We start from the raw sequence: 23,364 nt of genomic DNA, 5'->3' as shown, positions 1-23,364 counted from the left end.
CTGAACATACATCACTTTAAAATATAAACGTAAAAACTAAATTCTCTGGGGGTCACAATAACACATATGCAGCTAACCATCAATTGGTAGTAATTTTAGCAGTTCCATACATTCCTTATCATTGACTTCTACCCCCATGTCTCCAAGAACATTTTTCAGATTACTAGCATCAACCTTTCTCCTTTGAAAAGACAGAGTATTGTTTATAGTTAAAAATTTTATAAGTTAATGACTCAATATTTTAAAGACGTTCATAAAAACATGTCATTAACCTATATGAACTAGAATCTGTGAATGTTCTTTTATACTTACAAGACTTTATATGGCATCACTTTAAATTTGGGGTTAAAGAACAAAGGCAAAATGGGACATGCAAATACAGTGTGTCAACAGAAGTCAAAGCAAACCTGTTCCTCTAACATTAATGTAATGAAGGATCTCTTAATGTTAAGAATAATATGTAGGATAAGATCTAGTTATAAATAGGATAATGAATTGCCAACAGAAATAATTATGTCAGGAGATAGTATACTGACATATATAATTGGTCATTTACCAAAACCACATTATCTTGAGGTTTCCAAAACTTTACCTTATTTATTAATGCACTTACATGAAATATGCAAACAAGAAGACATATGTATGCAAAAAAGTCTCTACAGTACATAGGACTTGTTATCAAGATTAATTTCTGTGGTTTATTTTTTTAAACAGATTATCCAAGACAAATGAATTTTATCAGGCAGAAATGTTTTACAATAACTGGGTAAAATGGAAAAATTAATATCAACAATAGACTACTGGGAAAGTAACATTCAAAATGTAATTTCTTGCAAAGCATTAAGGTTTCAGTGTTATGGAAACTCACCTGTAGAATCTTTTGTTCTCAGCACCACACTTTTCAGATCAACCTTCCCATCAACTGTAGAACACAGAGCAGTCACAGACCAACAGTGAGACTGTTCTTTCTGCTTTCTCTACCTATGACATCTGCCCCCAACTAGAATGTTGATATTATCTAGAATATTAAATTATATTTTTGTATAATCAACACTTACTTAGATATAAAAATAAGTTCTTTTACATTTTTTACTCAACATTATTTTATGCATCTCTCTACTTCCTCCTGTATTCATTTTTCTTTTGATTAGAGTACATCTTCCAGTAATTTGTTAGAGAAGATCTGTGCCTAGTAAACTTTTGTGTTCTTATATGTCTAAAAATATCTATTTTTACCCTTATCCTTGAATGTTAGATGTGTGAAATTATTTTTCTCTAGAACTTTGAAGATAATATTTTTCCATTTCTTCCTGAATCCAATGTTGCGAACATGAATCAGACTCTTTTATTCTTTTGTGTGTACTGTGATTTTTTTCTCCTAACTATTTATAAACTTCTTTTTGTTCTTGATGTTGTGAAATTTTATAAGAATGTTTAGGCATAGGTTGAAAATAATTTTATTCTTCTCAACTCTCAGTGGCTCTTTTGAATCTAGGACTATAGGAAAGGATGAGACAAAAGGAAATGATAATACAGTATATAAGTGATTCTAGAGAAACATTGTATAAAACAAAAGCAATAAGTTGGGAAGGGAATAAATGGAGTTAAAATATTTTAAGAACCTTGTATTGTCTTGGATGAGAACAAAGTCCAATATAATATTAGATTACAATAAATGAAGAATGAATGTTGCAATTCCTAGGATAACATTTACAACTTCTAAATTAACAGAAAAAAATAAAAATAATCCATCCAAAAGGAAGGTAAGAATGGAAAGAAACAGACTATTGAACCGATGGTACAAAGGAGGCATTGAGTAAAAGTAGACTTAAGCCCAAATTTGTCAGTAATTTCACAATTACTATTGATAATGTAATAATGTAAATGATAGATTCATTGCTAGTATTTTGTTTAGAATCTTTGCATTTGTTTATGAGAGAGACCAGCCTATGATTTTCCTTTTTTTATGCTGTCTTTGTCAAGTTTTGGTATCAAGGTTAGGCTAGTTTTATAAATCAAATTGGGAAGTGTTTCTTCTTTTTCTGTTCTTTGAACAGTTGAGTAAGATGGGCATTATTTCTCATTAAAAAGCTCAACCAAAAAGTGATCTATGTATCTAATTTTACATATCTGAAATATAAGAATTTAGACAGGTTGAAAGTAAAAGGATGAACAGATGTATATGATGCAAACACTAAGTAAAAGTAAAGTATAGTAATATAAGCTTCAAACAAAATAGGTTTTAAGAAAAAGAGCATTTCTAGAGGTAATGAAAAGAAGTTTTATTCACCAGGTAAAGTTAATAATTTTAAACTTGTATGTACTTATACATGGTCTCAAAATAACCATAAACACAAAGAAATTTGCAAAATTATAATGAGAAATTTAAAAAGTTAAAATCATGTGGGAGATTTTAATACATCTTTGTCGGTAGTTTTAGAACAAGCAGAGCAAAACCATTAAGGCTATAGGAAATTTGAATAACAAATTTAACAAACTTGACTTAATGGTCATATTAGACAGCACTGCAGCCAATAATTTCAGAATGCATATTTTTTGAAGAACAAAGGAATATTTATAGAAAATGACAATATGCTGTATTATAAGGCCAAATATCAATAAATTTAAAAGAAATGTAATCAATAATACAAAAAGAATAGTAAGAAAACAATTTCATTTATAATAACATCAAAAAGAATAATCTAGGAATAATTTTAACAAAAGAAGTACAAAACTCATACTCCAAAAACTATAAAAAACATTGTTGAAAGAAATAAAATAAGACCAAAATAAATGCATAGAGATCTCATAATCATGGACCAGAAGTCAGTGGGGTACTAGCATAAGGCTAGACATACAGATCATGGAAATGAAATGACAGTCCAGAAGTAAGTCCTTACATTTACTGTCAATTGATTTTTGACCAACATGCCATCACAATTCATTGGGGAAGATTAGTGTTTTCAACAAATGATGCTGAGACAACTGAATATCCACATGCAAAAGAATGAAGATGGACCCTTCCCTCTTACCATATACAAAAATTAAATAAAAATACATCATAGACTTAAATGTATGAACTAAAACTATAAAACCCTTAGAATAAAATATAGAAAAAAATCTTCTTGACCTCAGGTTAGGCAAAGCATTCTTAAATATGACAACAAAAGCACAGATGACACAATAAGAAAGAAGTTGAACTTCATCAAAATTGAAAGCTTTTGTGTCTCAAAGGACACCACCAAGAAAATGAGAAAACTCACAGAATGGGAAAAATATCTGCAAATTATAAATCACTTATCTGATAAAAGACATATCTAGAATATATAAAGAACACTTACAACTCAATGATAAAAAGACAAAAAAAAAAATCTGATTAAAAAGTGCTCAAAGGGCTCTGCTCTCTCTGCTTCCACCGTCTTGCAATGTGAGACTTCTGGGTCACTGTTGCCACCACCAGACGGACTTTGGACTTCCCAGCCTGAGAAACTGTTTTGCAACCACCTAAAACCAGCTGAAACTACTTACATTTCCCTAACTCAAGTTGTTTCACAAGCTGTCTTATACGATGTAAGCTGAGCATGCACAGAGAAGGACCTTCCCCTCCAGGTGTCTTCTATGAATCCAGAGGTCCTCCAACAAGGACAACCCAGCATCCAGCACCTTCATTACCAAGTAATGATTCGGAGTTCATCAGTGCCTCAAACTTCCTCATTCTACCGGTTGCAACACTAAAGTCAAGGGTTCAGATCCCTGCAAGGGACAGCTAACAAAAATAAATAAATAAATAAATAAACCCCACCCAGCCCCTGGATCAGACAGATTTGAGTTTTGCTTCTGTTTCCTTGCTGATCGACCTGCAATAAAGCCTTTCTCTTTCCCAAAACTGGTGCCATAGCACTGGCTTCTAAACACACTGGACAGCGGTTCCCTTGCTCCATAATAGTTTGTTTTTTAAGTGAAAGTTCCTAATGGTTGGTAATCACTTGTGCTTACAGCTAGTATATTCCCCTGGCCAAGAGCAGTCGTCCTTCAAAGCTGGGCACAAATATCACCTCCCACGCGTATACCTCATCTTCCCACGATAAATAAATAGTACTCTCCTGTGCTCCCTAACACCTCAATCCACAGTAAGAGTACCTCACTTTGTAAAAAAAAAGTAAAAATAAATAAATAAATAAAAATTAAAAAATGGGCAAAGGATTTGAGTTGATTTAAAAAAGATATACAAATGACCAGTAAGCACATATAAAGATGGTCAACATCATTACTCATTAGAGAAATATAAATTAAATTAAAACTACAATGAGTTATGACTTATTCACACAACTAGGATGGATATAATAAAAAAGACAGGCTCAAGATCAAGATGGCTGATTAGAGGTCCTATTTGCCCATCTCCTCCACAAAGAAAAATCAAAACAACAAATAACTACACTTCAAGTAGAGTGTCTATGGAGAACAGTTGAATTCAACAACAAGGTAGAAAAACCCTCTAAAGCACAGAAACTTGGGATGTCATCATAGAGAGGGAAGTGAAGAACCCAGCTGAGATTGGCTCAGAGCCAAGGAACTCCCTGTTGTGGGAAAAGGGTAAGTGGGAGATCCCCAGCAGTCCCCATTGTCACTGTGAATGCCTGCAATGTTAGCTACAGGAGAGCCCCACAGTCCTCACAGGTCCTGAACCCAGTATAGGGAGCTGCCTGGAGTCCATGCAGCTGCATTGCTCCAGAGAAGGACCTGCTTTAGGTCCCTCCAGTCCCAGGGACCCAGGCAGCTATGGCACAATGCCATTTTGAGAACACAGCCACTGCTGGGGTACATTCTGTCCTGGAGCTCAATAGTCCCTGAATCTCCACATTCCTGAAACCCTGCTGTCATTCCAACATGCCCAACCAAAAGGCTACAACATCATGACACCAGTTAGACCTAGTGATACAACTGTGACCTGGCACAGGAGGACCCCATGCAATGCTCTGCACCCCAGCACAGTGTGGGGGCCAGGTGTTCCAGCACAGTGAGGAGACCACCCCCAATACTGAGAGAGCTGATGTACATATCCCCTGGAACCTGAGGACCAGCTGCTTAGCTACCTGCCCCCTAAACCAGTGTAGCATCTGCATGCCACACTGCCCCCCAGGGTCCAAGGACCAGCCGGTCTGGTGCCTGCCAGTGATGCCGCCCCCACTAAAGCCATGCCACTGCCTCCACAAACACTGCTATCTAGGCATTGAGGCACTTGCAAACATTGCTGATGTTGATTACAGCCAAAGAGGCTACACTACTGCACCCACCCAGAACCAAAGCCCTCAAATCCAACCCAACCAACACTATAGGACACATCTACAGGAAAAACTTCATACCTACAAAAGCTACCCCATAAAACGGAAAGAGGAAGATATTAATGTAAGGACACAAGAAACATGAAAAAGCAAAGAAACTTGACACCCCCAAAGTAACACAATAATTCTCCAGTAACAGAGCCCAAGAAAAGAAAATCTATAAAATGCCTGAAAGAAAACTCAAAATAATGATATTAAGGAAACTCGGTGAGATACAAAGGAATAAATACAGACAATTCAATGAAATCAGAAAACCTTTACTATCTAAATGAGAAATTCAACAAAGAGATAGATATCATAAAAACCAAACAGAAATCTTGGAGCTAAAGAATTCAATGATTGTGTAATTGGATTGTCACTGAGCTGAGAACCTATTGTCTTTAGGCTAAGAAAAAAAGAGGGAATACTCAAAATTAGAAATGAAAAAGGAAACATCACAACTGATATCACAGAAAAACAAAGAATTATTAGAGACTCCTATAAGCAGCTATATACCAACAAATTAGAAAACCTAGAGGAAATGTATAAATTCCTGAACACATATAACCATCAAATTGAAACAGGAAGTAACAGAAAACCTCAACAAACCAGAAATAAGGTAGAATCAGTAATAAAAATTCTCCCAACGAAGAAAAGTCCAGGATGGCCTCTACTCAATTCTACTAAACTTTTAAAGAGCTAACACTAATTCTTCTAAAACTATTCCAGAAAACTGAAGGGGAGGGAATTCTTCCAAACTCATTTTATGACTCCAGCATTACCCTAATACCCAAACCAGACAAAGACACAAGAAAACAACAAGCTAATATATCCATGATGAACATAGATGCAAAAATCCTCAGCAAAATACTACCAAACCAATTCCAAAAGCACATCAAAAAAATTATGTACCATGATCAAGAGGAATTTATCCCAGGGATGCAAGGATGGTTCAACATACACAGATCAATAAATGTGATACATTACATCAACAGAATCAAGGACAAAAACCATATGATTATCTCAATAGATGCAGAAAAAGCATTTGACAAAACTCAACATCTCTTCATGATAATGATTCTCAAAAAATTAGGTATAGAAGTAAAGTACCTTGTAGTGGCCTCGTAATTTGTTTTTTAATGTCAAAAGCCATGTTAATTCCTAATGTACTGATTTGAGGTACACTGTTAGCTACAAGAGGGAATAAAGGTTATCTGGTCAGGTTCTTAGTTAAGATACCTTCTTTATTAGGGGAAAAAATAGGGAAAAACTGCACGTTTATCATTCTTAGCAGGCAGTTGTGCCTCACAGAGTCCCATACGGGGTTAGATCTTCTAAAATCAGAAACAATAAATAATATCCACTAGTTCAACTACTCTCCTTCCTATATGTAGTTAAAGTATCTTAAGGAATCTGATTTTTGGAGAAAAAGAAGCAGTGGCAGAAATGGGCTCATAATAACTGCATTTTTTTTTCATGAATCAAAAAAAAGAGGTGGGTATGCCCAAAGGCTTACATATATCTTTGAATGGCACTGCTTCTTTTTCTCCCCAAATCCATTCCTTAAGATACTTTTCATCCTAGACTGTAAATGTCTCATTTTAACTATTGTGCTTTCTTTTACTTCTTTCCCAAAGAAAAACAATAAGACTGAGGCAAACTGGCCTGGAAGATATGCTATAAAATGGATTCTGGAAAACCAAGAAAGCCACCTTGAACTTTGCTGGGTTGATTTGTCCATCTGTGACATGGAAGTAAATATTATATTTACTCATGTGTTTTAATTTTTTAAACTTCTTTTTACTTTTCTTGCATGCTACTCAACCTTAACATATCATGTGAAATATAAAATATGAAAATTAATGACCAAAAAAAGAAAAAAAAGTAAAGTACGTCAACACAAAAGCTATATATGGCAAACCTACCACCAACATCCTTCTGAATGGGGAACAGCTGAAAGCTTTTCCTTTAGGAATAGGAACAAGACAAGGATGCCCACTCTTACCAATCCTATTTAACATAGTATTCCCAGAGCAATCAGGCAGGAGAAAGAAATAAAGGGCATTTGAACTGAAAGAATGAAGTCAAATTGTCCCTGTTCACAGGTGACACGATCCTATATATAGAAAAACCTAAAGATTCTACGAAAAAACTCCTAGAGCTGATAAACAATTCCAGTAAAGTTGCAGAATATAAAATCAATACACAAAAATCAGTAGCGTTTTTGTACACCAACAACGGACTAGCAGAAAAACAGGAAAACAAGGCCATTTACAATAACTACCAAAAAAAAATTAGCTAGGAATAAATTTATTTATTTTTTTAATTGAAACAGAATTGATTATACATGTTTGTGGGATACAGAGTTGAATATCAATACCCGTGTATAATATGTGATGATCAAATCTAGATAATTAGCATATTCATGATTACAAAACATAATCATTTTTTGTGACCTTGTGACCATTAGCCAATTTATCGGTAACCTCCCCCCCTTCCTACCTCTAGTTACTTTTTCCATCTCTAGTAACCATAGTTAAAGGAAAATGCAATATATGTATACACAATGGAATACTAGTCAGCCATAAAAAAGGAATGAAATACTGCCATTGGCTGCAGCATGGATGAGCTTGGAGAAAATTAAGTGAGAGAAGCCAGGCACAGAAAGAGAAATACTGCATATCTTCACTAATAACTGGGAGCTAAAAAATGAATAAATAAATAAGAAAGAAAGAAAAAAAAATCACAATAATATGTTGAACTTTCAGAAGGAGAGAACAGAACTGTAGTTAGTAGAGGTGGGGAGGTGGGGAGGGAGGTTAGCGATAAATTGGCTAATGGTCACAAAGAATGATGACGTTTTGTAATCATGAATATGCTAATTATCTTGATTTGATCATCATACATTGTATACAGGTATTGATATTCAACTCTGTATCCTGCATTTATATATAATCAGCTATGTTTCAATTAAAAAAAGTTCAACAAAGCAAAAAGTTGGTTGTTTGAAAGGACTATTAAAATTGTTCAACCCTTGGCAAGACTCACCAAGAAAAAAGAGAAAAGGCATAAATTATCAATACTAGAAATAAAATAGGTATTCTACACAAATTCTGCAAGAATTAAAAAGATAATAAAGAAGATATTATGAATAATTTAATTAATTTATTTATTGTTGCTGGCCATTATGGGGATCCAAAACCTTGCACTTGAATAATCTTATTTAAATAAACTTGAAAATTTATACATAATTGGCAAATTCCTTGAAAAACAGAGCTTACCAAACTGACACAAGAAGAAGCAGTCTTACAATTTTTAAGTTAAAAATTTTCCAACAACAAAAATGACACAATCTACCACAAAATAATAATTCAGACCCAGATGTCATTATTGGTTAATTCTACCTAACATTTAAGAAAGAAATAATGCCATCTTACGTAAACTTGCCCAGAGAATTGGAGATGGGGAATACTCTCCAACTTGTATTATGATGCTATCATAACCTTAAGAGCACAATAAAAAAGAGACATCACAGGCCAATTTCTTTTATAAATATTGATGCAAAAATGCTAAACAAATATTAGCAATCTGAATCCAGCAGTATATAAAAGTGATAATACATCATGATAAATATGTTTCAGTGAAGTTGGTTTAATATGTGAAAATCAATCATCTATAACCTAGATGAACAGATTAAAGGAGAAAAATTATATGATCACTTCAGTGATTATATGCCATGATCAGGTACAGAAAAAGAATTGGTTAAATGTCAACATCCGTAACAAAAACTCGTAGCAAAATAGACATAGAAGGGAAGTTCTTCATTCTGATAAAGGTTATTTCCAAAAAACCCATAAAACTTCAGCAAAGTCACACTTAGTGATGACATATGGAAATATTTCCCTTCGAGATTAGAAATGAGATAAAGATTCCCACTATTAAACATGTTTAAAATATACTGGAAATCCTAACTGGTACAGTAAGATCAGACAAAGAAATAAAAGGCATAATTATCAAAAAGAAAGAAACAAAACTGTTATTGTTTGGAGATACAGTTATATATATATATATAAAACCCACAAAAATATTCAGATAAGCCATTATAACTTATTAAAGAATATGGAAAAATAGTTGGGTAAAAGTTCATTACATAAAAATCAATAATATTTTAATGTATCAGCAAAAAACAGAAAAAAAATTTAAAAAATAATAATTTACATGGCTCACTTGGGAAAGTGTGGTGCTGACAACACCAAGTCAAGGGTTAAGATCCCCTTAATGGTCATCTTAAAAAAAAAAAAAAACCATAATTTACAATGGTATAAGATATAAAGTACCGAGCAATAAGTCCACTGAAATAAGTGCAACACATTTACATAGACTATTATAGCATATTGTTGAGAAAATTAAAGATGATCTAAATGAATGTAGAGATATTTTATGTTCACAGACTGGAGAACCCAAATTATAAAGATATTCCTTCCTTAATTGACCTATAGATTCAATAAAATTCAAATGAGAACTACAGGTTTTATTTTTCATTTAAAAATTTTATGGAAATGATTTAAAAATTTTATAGAAATACAAAAGGCTAAGAAGACACTCTTGATCAAGAGCAAGGTAGGAGAAGTTGTTCTTCCAGATACCAAGTCCTAGTTTAAAACTAAAGCAATTAAATCAATATGGTAATGGTGCAAAGATATAAAATCAGCTAATGGAACAGAATAGAGTAGCCAGAAGCATCCATGAATATATCGACACTTGATTGTAGAATGTTGGCACTATAGAACAAGGGGGCAGGCTGGTTGTTTAGCTTATTTGGTCAGAGTGTGGTGCTGATTAGAACAGTGCAGAAAGGACAGTGTTTGGTGGTGTTTTCAATAAATGGAAAAAAAAGGTAGATATTCATATTTAAAAAAGGAAACCTGACTCCCACATCATCCCATACACAAAAGTCTCTGCTGTGTAGAAGGTGATATTGAAGAATAACTTAAGGACCTCAGGATAGGGAAAGATTTCTTTAACAGAGTACAAAAGATAAAGGAAAAGATTGATATATTTGACTATGTTAAAATAAAGAACTTTTGGGCCGGCCTGTGGCTCACTCGGGAGAGTGTGGTGCTGATAACACCAAGGCCACAGGTTTGGATCCTAAAAAAAATAAAATAAAAAAATAAAGAACTTTTGTCATAATAAGACACCACTAAAGGATGAAAAAGCAAGCCAAAGGGAGAAGATATTTGCAAGAAGAATAATCCTCACTGCCTATACTATGAAAATATAAAGAACTTCCATAAATCAATAAGAAAAATACAACACAGTAGGAAAACAGGCAAGATAATTGCAAAGGCAGTCCATTAAAGAGGCTTCCCAAATAAGTAATAAACACATAAAAAGGTCTCAACATCATTAATAACCAGGAAAATATTAACTAAACCCATAATGAGGTACCCCAATACTACTAAAAAGAAGCCAGTCACAAAAAGTTGCATGCCGTGCAATTCCATTCTTATAAAGTTTAAGAAAAGGCAAATTCATATTTATGTGGTAAAGTATGAAGGAAAGCAAGGGAGAGATTACCATAAGATCATGCTAATGATTAAACTTAGTTGGAAGTGTTGGGAAGGATAACACATGGGTGGACTCTGGGTTACTAGTGGTGGGTATATAGTTGTTTGTTTTATAACAATTAGTTAAGCTATAAATTCATGTTTTACATGCCTTTCTCTATGTGTTATATTTCAAAAGGAAAAGAAAATACATTAGTCTAAATCTTACCTCCCACAAAACAACCACTGAGCATTTCACAGACATTCATCTGTGAAGTTGTACATACATAGGACAGGCAGAAACAATGAAGTATTTTTTAAAAAATTATATACATAGACAATGCTGTTTTAAAAACAAGAATCCTGAATTTCCAATAAATATTCTACACTACAAGAGGTATTTCTGAAGAGATCCCTTTGGTTTTAAGAGAATATGAAAAACATTGAGATGAAGTGATGTTTTCCAACTTTATCTTTCAGTTTTTAATTAAAAAAATTTTTTTAAGATGACCGGTAGGGGGATCTTAACCCTTGACTTGGTGTTGTCAGCACCACGCCCTCCCAGGTGAGCCACGGGCCAGCCCCCTAAGAGATTTGGGATATTTTAAGAGGAATAAATGAAGGAGCATGAGAAGCCAAATATGAGTCGTGGATTACTGCAGGGGTAACTGTGCGTGGGTAATGGCGGCGTGAAAAAATTTCTATAAATCACGAATACGGAGTGAATTAGGCTTCCCCTCGACCACCGCTGCCGCCGCCTCCTCTCCTGCCGCTCCTGGTGGTTCTTGTGCGGATCTGGCACCTCTTTGTGAAGCGCAGTTGAGGAGACCCCGGCGCTCGCCATGGCCGACGAAAAGCCCAAGGAAGGAGTCAAGACTGAGAACAACGATCATATCAATTTGAAGGTGGCCCGGCAGGATGGTTCTGTCGTGCAGCTTAAGATTAAGAGGTACACGCCACTTAGTAAACTAATGAAAGCCTATTGTGAAGGACAGGCCTTGTCACTGAGGCGGATCAGATTCTGATTTGAGGCGCAGCCAATCAATGAAACAGATGAAGATACAATTGATGTGTTGCAGCAGCAGACAGGGGGTGTCTGCTAGAAAGGGAACCTGCTACTTTACTCCAGAATTCTCTTCTTGCAGAACAGCAATGCATTCTCAGTTAGAAAACTGCAGTTTGGTTCCATCACATCCTGACTACTACAGTATAATTTTACAGTATAATTTTGGCTATTATTTCATTTTCCCCTTCCCTGTTCCTTTATTGTACATAAAGTAACTGGTGTATGTGCACAAGCATATTGCAATTTTTTTTTTAACTAAATGGCCAATGGTATGTTTTGATTGACATCAAGTGGAGATGGGATGGGGAAAAATACTGGTTCTGTGAAAATACCCCCTTTCTCCATTAGTGGCATGCTCATTCAGCTCTATCTTTATATTCCAGTTAAGTTATTTTGCTCTCACTGTTTTAAGGACAACAACAACAACAACAAAAAAAACCCCATAAACATCCTTACATATCTTGTTCCATTGGAAAATTTTAATGTTTTTTATTTATCATTGTAAAACCAAGGACAATTTTATAACTTTTTTGTACATAGCTGTGACATGTAGGGCAATCTGTCTTTAAGAGGGGTAAATTACTCTTAAAAAATGAACCCTAGATAGTTTTCCCTTCAAGTCAAGCGTCTTATTAAATAAACTTCTTGTTTAAAAAAAGAAAGAAGTGAGTTAGTTTACTTTTTATGTGCTGAGTTTGGATTGCCAATGGAAAATCTATCTCAACAAGGTTTTGTTGATATAAGAGATCTCTTAATTGACCTCAGTTTAACCAGCCTGATGGTCTGAAGTTCATTTTTAGTTCCTATCTGTGAATTTCTACATGCAGACTGATACTAATGGCATGACACACTTTTACAGCTAGTAAGCTACACTTTTAGTAATCCGGTGCATTTGTGTTCTTATGGGTTGAGTTGTTGAGTTTGTTTCCAGATTTCTTTATAAGTTGTTCTACTTTTTATTACATCAGTGATAATTTAGCCATTATACAAATTGATGAACTATAAATGGAAAAGGAGATTTTTCCCATAAAAACAAATTTGAATGATTTGTAAAAAAATTTTTAATTTATTTAATTTTAAAATTGAAGCGTAATTGATTATACATTTATGGGGTATAGAGTTGACTGTCAGTATTTGTTCACAGTATGTAATGATCAAATCAATATTATTAGCATGTTCATCATTACAAATCGTAACCATTCTTTGCGTCTCTTACCCTATTACTCCCTAACTTCCCCTCTCCCTCCTGTTTTTCCACCTCTAGTAACTGTAGGTCTGTTCTCTCCTTTTTAAAAAGCACTTTGCTCCTCTAAAAAGAAACTGAAATTGGGAGTGTAGATGATAAGTATTTTTATGTAAGAAAATCTCCAAAGAGCATGCCTACACTAAATGAAAAATGGCTTTGGCCCTATTTTTTCATTCAAGTAAAATGTTTAATGTATGTACTCGTATATATCATTTTTATGATTCCTCACTTTAACTGTATTTTTGGATTATCTTACCAAGTACTTGTCCCAGTCATGCTAGATAAAAGGACTTTAATGTCCTAGACTGAAACTCATGGGATAAGTCTAGGCTTGACATAAGAGACTGGAAATCTTAAACATATACAGGTAAGTGAAATCATCCAGGAAAAGTATGTTTGTGGAAAGAACAATAGAACGAGAATAGAATAGTTATATTACTATCTCTTAAGCCAGTTTTTCAAAATATATGATTGTAAGCTGCACTAGGAACTTTGAACACACATCACACCACACACACGCACGCACACATCACACCACACACACGCACACACGCACACGCACACACACACACACACACACACCTGATCATAAGGTTTCATGAATCAATATGTAGCCTTACAGTGTGACATATGGTCTGATATTTTCTATTCTACTCTTTACTATTCCATGAAGAAATATTCACTAAGCCCACTGGTTTGAGGGAAGGAAGAGAAGCCCATAAAATAACGATCCTTAGGAAAGGCAGAGAAGATAATCCTGGAGAGCATGAATTTGCAGCAGTTGAGAATATACAGACTCGCAATGAAAGAATAAAAATTAATATTATGAAAGGCATCAAAGAGCTCAAGTAAAAAAATTCGGATGGAAGAAAAGAAAGAAAAAGGCAAGTGGTGTGCATTGGATTTGTCTACTAGGAAGCTGCAGTCAGCTAAGTAAGAGCATCTTTTAATAGAGGGATGAACATGGGAACCAGATACCTTCGGAGAAGTAAATGTCAGGTGATTCCCCCTTGTAAATCCTCCCCTTCCATTTTTTATTCTCCTTCCTTATCATTCCCTGGATTAACAATGTCTTGGCTTTATTTTACACAATGCTTGGTTTTCTTAAGGGAAGAAACTGAATTTTAGATTAATGGAAATAAAGAATAATTTTTTCTTACTTTAAGATTGAGCACTTCTCTAAGCTTTCGAAAAATCATTGATACTGTGACAATCTGGTTAGAGAAATTCTTACGTTCAAGTCTGAAAGAATAAGTACCCCTTAAAAAGTATAAGGGTGATTACAGTGCTCACCATCTTCTGGCAGTCTTTCTGTTAGATCCGTGAAATCTTTTTCTGTGATCTTCATCCCCGTGTTTTCTAAAGATGTGTCCAGCTTATTGACATCAACATTGCCTTCTAAGTAAGGGACAGGAAAGTAATGTAGTAAAATAGAATGATTTTAAAATTGAGGGGGCCGGTTAGCTCAGTTGGTTACAGCGTGGTGTTGTAACACCAAGGTCAAGGGTTCAGATCCCTGTACTGGCCAGCCACCCAAAACAACAACAACAACAATAAAACAAACAAAAAAATTGGACTGTGCATTCATGCTGCTGTGTTAGTTTTCTTCTTTACTGAGCATGTGTTTTATTATAATTAAAAATCATTAATTTCTTAGTGTTATTGTAAGATCTCATGACAAACACCAAAATTTCAGTATTGTCCAGTTAATAAAAGAATGAAAAATTGAACCATTTCTTTAAAATTTTATGTTGGGAAGAAGCCTACCAAGCAAAATTTCTTAAAGAAAATTGGAAAGCTAGAGCTAAAGATGAATGACATAATATTCTGTAAAACAGGAGTTATGTTTGTCACCTGTACTTGCGAATTATTTGCCTCTGCTTTTGAAATCCTTATCTGACAGCCTTCACTCTTCACTTTTTTCTTTGTATTAAAAAATATTTTTTGGTTTCTTTGGGGATGAGGGAGGAAAAATCCAAGAAAGTCTAACACTTCCTGTCAAATTACAGTACAGGTAACTACTTGGTACATTGCAGATCTCCTGAAGGAGGCATAAGTAAGGACTCAGTTACATAGAAAAGGAAGATTCATATTTTAACAATGCAAGTAAGGGTTTAGGATTAAATCTTTTCAGTGTGCTTCTTACTCAATGTTTGGAAGATTTTATGCCCTTCATCAACTTTTTCTGAAACACTTTTCCATCTGCTATAAAAAATGGGACATTTTGGAATAGAGTCAAAAAATAGCACACATCTCTTAACTTCAGAGAGAAAGAATTTGAAAATCTTTGCGTAAGAAACATTTCAAATGCAAATAGCTAATACAAAGACCAAAATGTTCACTCTCAGTGGTACATGAGTGAAATGCAAGTCTGAACAATGAGATGCTCTCCCCGCCCCCCTTTTCTGTATTAGGAGTAGGGAAAATAACATTCTCAACTGCTGTTTGTAGGAGTTTAAATTATAATAATTTTTCTGGAAGGAAATTTGACAAAATAAATATCTTACATTTTGCAACTTTACTTAAAGGAATTTAATCTCGAGAAATTTTAGAATGTTTGCAAAAATTTATTTACAAGGTTGCCATGTAAAAAAGGATGTTACTCATAAATAGACAACTGGAAATATGCATCTCAGGTTTTTGACAGTAGTTATTATTTTGAGGTGGGAATAAGATGATTTTGTTTTTGCTTATCTGCATTATCAATTCTATGGTGAATACACACATTCACAGTGTGAAGAGATGAGTTATAAGTACATTGATATATACATAAATATTCTCTCAATATTCTCTACCCATCATCTATCCTAAAAGTGCTAAGAGGAAATACACTAAAATATTTACAGTGGCTATCTTTGGGTTATGGGATTAAAATTTACTTTCCTGAATTTTTTGAGGTTTCTTTCACGTAATAAGGAAGTTAAGAAATTTAGCCTTTTCTCAGTGTACAAAATTATCCACTTGTTGGTAAACTCCATATTCTATTCTGCAGAAACACACTGTTCATTATTTAGTTTCTTTTTACAGTCTCTCTACTGCTCTGTCCCTCCCTCTCTCTTTTTTCTTGTCCTTTTTATTTATTTTTTAAATATATTTTTACAAATCTACCTGATCAGCAACCTGAGGGTGTGAGTGATGACCTTTAACTTTGATAGCAACTTAGAGATGAAAGGTGATGATTTTAAAATTAAAATCTAAGTGATGAAACTTTTCTTGTATTAGCATTAACTTTTAACAGCTTTCAAGCATTTTTAGTTTATTTTGAAATTTTCCACACAGCCACAAAACCAGGCTACCTAAAAAGCCCAGATGGCATCCATAAGACTCACCATTAAGTGCCAGTGTCTTCAGCAAGTTCAACTTTCATTAGGTGTGAGCTCAATCCCCAAGTTTCCAAAAACACATTTAAGTTTATTTGTATCAACTCTGTCTCCTTTGAAAGAAAAAAGGGTTGTTGACACATGGTAATTTTAGAACGTTATAATGACCTGAAATAATTAAAAATCTGGCCCATATAATGCCGTCCTCACTTTCATATTCTCACATATTCCAGTAGTGTTTCAGGAAGAATGAGACAGAACTTAATCCTATATTCTTCATAAAAAGAGTGAGTGATCTAAATCTAGTGCCAAGATATCCTAGCATGGAATAAAATCAGATTATATAACTGGTACTTTAGGCTTATCTAGTCTTTATTTCTTTTAATGCTGAATCATGTGATTACTATTTAAAGAAACCCTATCGACTTATTTTTCTAAAAGATATTCATCTTCCTATTTGCTGTGTCTACCTAGTTTGACTATTTCAACCAGAAATTATTAACTCAAAAGCTCACGAGAGCCTCAAGTTAGAGGAAGTGAGTGAAATTGGCTGTGGTGAAGTGGACAGCACATGCCTTGCCCACACTGAAAAAACATGAGCTATGATTGTGAGGGAATGTAGAGCTAGTGTTGCCAAACCTGACAAAACTTGACTGCAGTTCGATTCAACTCATGGGTGGCCAAATTGTGACCTCTGATGAAAACACTGGTTAAGATCAGCATATTAGTGTCAGAAACCACAGAAAACATAATTTATTACCCAAACATCACTATTTATTTTTATGGCTGAATCCTAAATAATTTAAAGTTGAAGGCAGAAGAAAAGTTGAATGCAAATATTTCATTATAAATATGTGAAATGTCAGCATTAATAAATTTATGATATAATATTGGGAAAACACCATGCAAAATGTAACAGAGTTAGGATTCAAGTAAAAATGTTTTAGTAATATCTTACTCACCTGTAAAAGATTCATCGCCTTTTTCAGATCAACCTTACTGTTAACTGTAAGACAAAGAATAAATGGACGGAAACATTACAATGAGACTATGAAAATGATATTGCACAGAGCAGAAGAATTTAGCAGTATTTATTTGCTCTAGACAATTTACTCTTTTGCTACACCCTTCATAAGAAGGTAGAAGAGGAAAGATGAAAGCTCAAATGATAATAAAAACAATTATTTCCTGAATAAAATTAACATCCTAGCAGTAATGATGTATTATGGTTTACGGAAGAAAAAGACCTTATTCTTGTCATTTAGTTTCTGAAAAGTACTTTTTTCCTTAGCAGCAAAATAATACTCCATGTTGATGAGAAAATCTAGCAATAACCAAGGAATCATAGAAGAATACAAATGTAGTTATTTCATTAATTCAACAAACTTCTTTTTTATTATTTATTTATTTAAATTTTATTTTATTTTATCAACATACAATGTGGTTGATTTTTGTGTCCCTTTACTGAGTCCTCCCTACTCCCTCTCTCTCCCATCCCTCCCATCAACCTCATGTGTTTGCTTGTCTTAACAACTTCAAGGAATTGTGATTGTTGTGTCTTCTTCCCACACCCCACCATTTGTTTGTGTATTTATTTATTTATTTTTAGCTCCCACAAATAAGTGAAACATATGGTATTTCTCTTTCTGTGCCTGACTTGTTTCACTTAACATAATTTTCTATAAGTCCATCCATGTTGTTGTGAATAGCAGTATTTCATTCCTTTTTATAGCAGAGTAGTATTCCATTGTGTAGATATACCACATTTTCCGTATCCACTCATCTGATAATGGATATTTGGGCTGGTTCCAACTCTTGGCTATTGTAAATAGTGCTGCAATGAACATTGGAGTACAGGTATCCCTTCAACTTGATGATTTCCATTCCTCTGGGTATATTCCCAGCAGTGGGATAGCTGGGTCACATGGTAGATCTATCTGCAATTGTTTCAGGAACCTCCATACCATTTTTCCGTAAATGCTGCACCATTTTGCAGTCCCACCAACAGTGTATGAGAGTTCCTTTTTCTTGCAACCTCGTCAGCATTTATCATTCACAGTCTTTTGGACATTAGCCATCCTAACTGGAGTGAGATGGTACCTCAATGTGGTTTTGATTTGCATTTCCCAAATGCTGAGTGAGGTTGAGCATTTTTTCATGTGTCTCTTGACCATTCTTATATCTTCCTTTGAGAAATGCCTATTTAGGAGGCGGGCGGCCGCCCTCACCCGGCTGTGCACCCCTGGGAGCTTGCTGGCAGGTGGGTTCCGTGTGAGAGTCGGTGTTTCCGGGCCTTCTCCTCTGCTGTCCCCCGCAGGCCAAAGGCTGGGTGAGGGGCAGCGGTGGGCGGGGGAGGCCCGGAAGGTGAGTAGGGCGCACTGGGGACATCCTGACTTACCGCCGCCCAGCCCTGTTCCTGACCCTGCAGGCGAGTGTTGCCTTTTTCTGCGCCATGAGTCCTCCATTGCTGGTGGCGGCCGTGAGATGGCGAGCTGGGGTCCCTGCTGCAATGAGAGGGGTTCTCAGGGTGGCTCGCTGGTGAAGCAAAACCCATCGTGGTCTCCGTGAAAGAAATAAGGAGTGTGGCTGTGTTGTCCTGCCTCAAAGAACAAACTCATCTATTGCAGGCCTAGCCAGGACTGCTGGCTTTGAAAACAAGGACAGACTGGTAGAATATCAACGCAGCACAGCATGGAATTTCCAGAGAGGTCTTATTTCAAAACTTCATGAGGAGTGAGAGCCACATGGACTTCTTCAAGGAGGTTGAACTGGCCTGAGTTTGAGGGCAAGGGGAATGTGTGCCAAACCTGTAACTAACACAAAGGAGGCCAAGTGGCAGAAGGTCTTGTACGAGCGACAGCCCTTCCCTGATAACTACGTGGACCAGAGGTTCCTGGAGGAGCTCCGGACAACCATCTGTGCCCAGAAATACCAATATCGGGCTGTGGCATTTGAATCCAGTGTGGTGATACAGCAGCTGTGCAGCGTCTGTGTGTTTGTGGTTATATGATGGTATATGGATGAGGGTCTTCTGGCCCCCCCGCTGGCTTTTTGGGACTGGCCTGGCTTCTTCACTGATTGGGTATGTTTTGTTTGATCTCATTGATGGAGGTGAAGGGCAGAAGAAGAGTGGGCAGACCCGGCAGGCTGACTTGAAGAGTGCCCTAGTCTTCATTACTTTTACTTACGGTTTTTCACCGGTGCTGAAGACCCTGACAGAGTCTGTTAGCACTGACCCATCTATGCCGTGTCAGTCTTCATGCTGTTAGGCCACTTAATCTTCTTCAACTATGTTGCCAATGCTGCCATTATATCCAGCACACTGTCCTTGAATATGGCTATCTTTTTCTGTCTGCCTGGCTTCACGCCTTCCCCGGTCCCTGCACACCTTCATCATGGTGACATTTGCCATCCAGATTTTTGCCCTGTGGCCCGTGTTGCAGAAGAAACTGAAGGCATGTACTGCCTGCAGCTGTGTGGGGGTCACACTGCTTTTTGCATTCTTAGCCTTGGGAGGCCTGCTGTCCATTAGTGATGTGGGAGCTACATACTCTTTGCCCTTCTGCAGGTTTCCATTTCGTGTCTTTCTAGCTCATTCGCCTGCAGCTTTTTAAAGAAAACATTCATGGGCTTTGGGATGAAGCTGAAATCAAGGAAGACTTGTCCAGGTTCCTTAGCTAAGTTAGGGACCTCCATTATATTATTAAGGAAAGCTGATAGACTACTCTTCTAACTAGTATAAAATTTGAAAGCAGTGTTCTATTTTGGAAGTAGCATGCTGATGTGGGTGAGAGAGCAGAGATCAAAAGAGAAAATTACCCAAAGGCTTGGTGGTGAAGGTGTTTATCCTTTGTTATTTTGTGGGTGAAAAAGCTTTCTGTGGCCCTCTTGAATTATTGCCTCTCATTTATTATTCGCTGTAACAAACGTGGTTTCTATTTATTAAAAAAAAATTTTTTTTAAAGAGAAATGCCTGTTTAGCTCCTTTGCCCATTTTTTAATTGTCACTTGGTTTTTTTGCTGCAAATCAACAAACTTCTTTTTGAGTACCCACAAAGTACTAGTAGAATGGCCAGAAAAGTATATCAAATGTCAGTAATGTTGCTAACTCTGTGGTGAGAAGAATTTTTAGACTTTTAATCTGTATCACTTAAAGTATTCCTGGCATCTAATAATTTCTGTGTCAACACCAGCTATAGGACAGGACAGTATGGAAAATGTGTGTTGATTCCACTGGACTATTATTGGTAACTAAGCTCATCGTGGAAGAAAAGATAGGATCTTTGAAGGGGACTACTGTTTTTTAGTCTGGCTTTGTATATGGGTTGCTAGGGTGAGGATTCAACTTTATCCTTCTGTTGTTTTGTTTGCCCAGCTGGCTTATAACTGGGAAAATTCTGACTCAAGATGAAAGGGCTCGCTACCATAGGGCATTTAATTGGGGATTTCCACTGAGAACTAGGCCCTCAGGGAGTTCTCTTCCATTAAATCATCCCAAATTCACCTCGACAGAGGAGGAATCTATTAGCAGGAATTAAAACATTCTGTGTGAGAACAGAAAATTTCCTTTACCTATAATGTTATTCTTGTTTTTTTATGTTTACGTTAATCAAAATTTTGGAAGGGCTTCTGCAATAGGAAGACTTGAATATGGCTCATGTCCCTTTTCCTACCATCTCCAGGCTGTTTGCATTTTGATAGTTGAACATACTGTTTTCTACAGGCTGCTAGGGATATGTCAAGCCTTGGGCTCTGATTTTGCCCTAGAGGAAAAATGGTCATGGGACTCTGTCCCACATGGACTAGGAAACACCAGAGAAGTGTCAGAGCGTGGGAACAGAGCTGGAAAGCAGCTGGAAAGAGCTTGGCACTTGAAATCCTGAAGACCCTGATGAAGGTCAGTAAAGGCCAGCATGAGGGTGTTCCCAGTTTCCATGACTCTTAAAAGGCCAAGAAGGAGGAAAACAGAAATGTCCGTGCTCCTGAGGTGGTGAAAGTACAGGGACGCCAGAACAGAAGCTTCCTTCCTCTCTATATGTTCAAAAGTAATCTGCTGTAGAATATGGAATATTAAGTGGTAAATAACAACTCTTGAGATAGAAGAGAGATGATATAAGAGAAATTCTAATATGTATTAAATTACCTCAGGAAAACCTGGGAGCTGATTGTTTGTGAAACTTGGGAACGTATTGTTGGGGAAGTAAAGATATTCCAAAAATCTCATGCTGGAGATCGGGGGAAGTGGTGAAAGGAGTAAGAGTTTTCCCAGAGTTTCGGCCTCCTGGGATTGTGTGTGTGTGGCGGGGAAGAGATGAGGTGAAATAAAGTATCTGATGAGAAAGGATATCTTCAGGGGGAATAAAGCAGTATTTTGTTGCCAGTTGTAGTTGTCATATGTAAGTATGATAGTGAATGAGAGGAAAGGGAATGGAAGAATTACAGGAATGGGAACCTCCTCTGGAACTTCAAAGTGAATTAGGAAGAAACCAAATATAATGAGTGACAACTGCACAAACCAGTAATACTAAGCATGAGGAGAAAAAGAGAAAACAATAGTGGAAAACAAATAATAAACATAAAATAAATTGAAATATATATAATTAAGTATATACAGTATTATACCAAGTCTGAACAAACTGAAATTTCCCAATTAAAGGGAAAAATTGTCAGATGGGTTTTCAAACACCCAGCTATATGATGTTTTCAGGAAATATACTTCAATCAAATAATAAAGATGATTGAAAATAAGGAATGGGCAATGATATACGAGGCAAATGCAAACAAGATGAAATCAATACTGACAACAGTAATATTGAACAAAGTAAGATTTAAAGCATCAAAAGGATGTAAATAAAAGGGATATCAAAAGGCAAAATTTATGAAGAATGTTATAACAGTCATAAACCTGTAAATACCACACAGTTAAAAATAAAGCAAAGAATATTAGTCATGCAAGAAGAATTTTATAAAAATGCAATTTTATAAACCTCAGACTTCAGATCTTTTAAAATGGGAAGATCTAGTAGACAAAATACAATTAGAGACATAAAGGAATTAAATAATACAACTAATAAACTTGGTTTTCTAATAGAACTCTGGGCGTTCTCTATAGACATTATTTTTCATATAACTACAGATTTACAAAAATATGAGAAGATCATAATAAAAACTTTAAAAAGATAAAGATTCTCTTTAACATCTTAGAGGACACATTATGTGATCATAACTCTAAACTTTATATGTAATAAAAAAGAAAAGAAAATTAAGAAATATACTCCTAGATAATCCTGGCATCAATTACAAGCTTTCTAGTAGAAAGTAATAGAGAACTCCTCATAATGAAACTAAAAGGATGCATTAAACTTCTTCATTATTAAAGCAGAAAGCCAGAAAGAAACTAAGCACCCCTCCCTAGGTGGGGTGGGGGGAGGAGCAACCACAAAGGAATAAACAAAAATCTATGAGGTGGAAATTAATATAGGTAAAAATAAAAATTAACAAAAGAGAAAACATAGTGCAAGACAGTGATCAATGAATCCAAAAGCCAGTTCTCTGAAAAACCACTAAGATATATTTTGGTCTCATGTGCCTGATTAAGAAGAAAAGAGAACAAGACATTTAAGAGTAAGACAAGAAAGGAGACTGTATCATTCAGGGTCCTGGCAGGTAAGAGATGGCATTTTCAAATGGCATTACTGAGGAACAAAGACATAACCCCTAATCTTTGGAGGAGTCTAATCTCATTGAGAAAATAATGCTTAACAGGAAAAATTGGATAATGTGACAAGTCAATATGTATGTGATTGTGCAGATATGAGGGTACTTTAAAAAGATTGTGGAAAGGTTTATATTATCTTTTAAT

At 35.6% G+C, this 23,364-nt stretch overlaps 2 pseudogenes; both read left to right on the top strand.

Moving 5' to 3' along the window:
* The first annotated feature begins 11,712 nt into the window (after nt 1–11,712).
* On the top strand, nt 11,713–11,973 carry LOC134364433 (small ubiquitin-related modifier 2-like; annotated as a pseudogene).
* A 7,323-nt stretch (nt 11,974–19,296) lies between these two features.
* LOC134365231 (phosphatidylinositol N-acetylglucosaminyltransferase subunit C-like) lies at nt 19,297–20,251 on the top strand (annotated as a pseudogene).
* Nucleotides 20,252–23,364: the final 3,113 nt, after the last annotated feature.

Source organism: Cynocephalus volans, chromosome 16 (genome assembly GCF_027409185.1).
Source record: "Cynocephalus volans isolate mCynVol1 chromosome 16, mCynVol1.pri, whole genome shotgun sequence".
NCBI lineage: Eukaryota > Metazoa > Chordata > Mammalia > Dermoptera > Cynocephalidae > Cynocephalus > Cynocephalus volans.
Note: the sequence above shows the minus strand (reverse complement) of the source record. Positions and strands in the feature narration are given on the sequence as shown.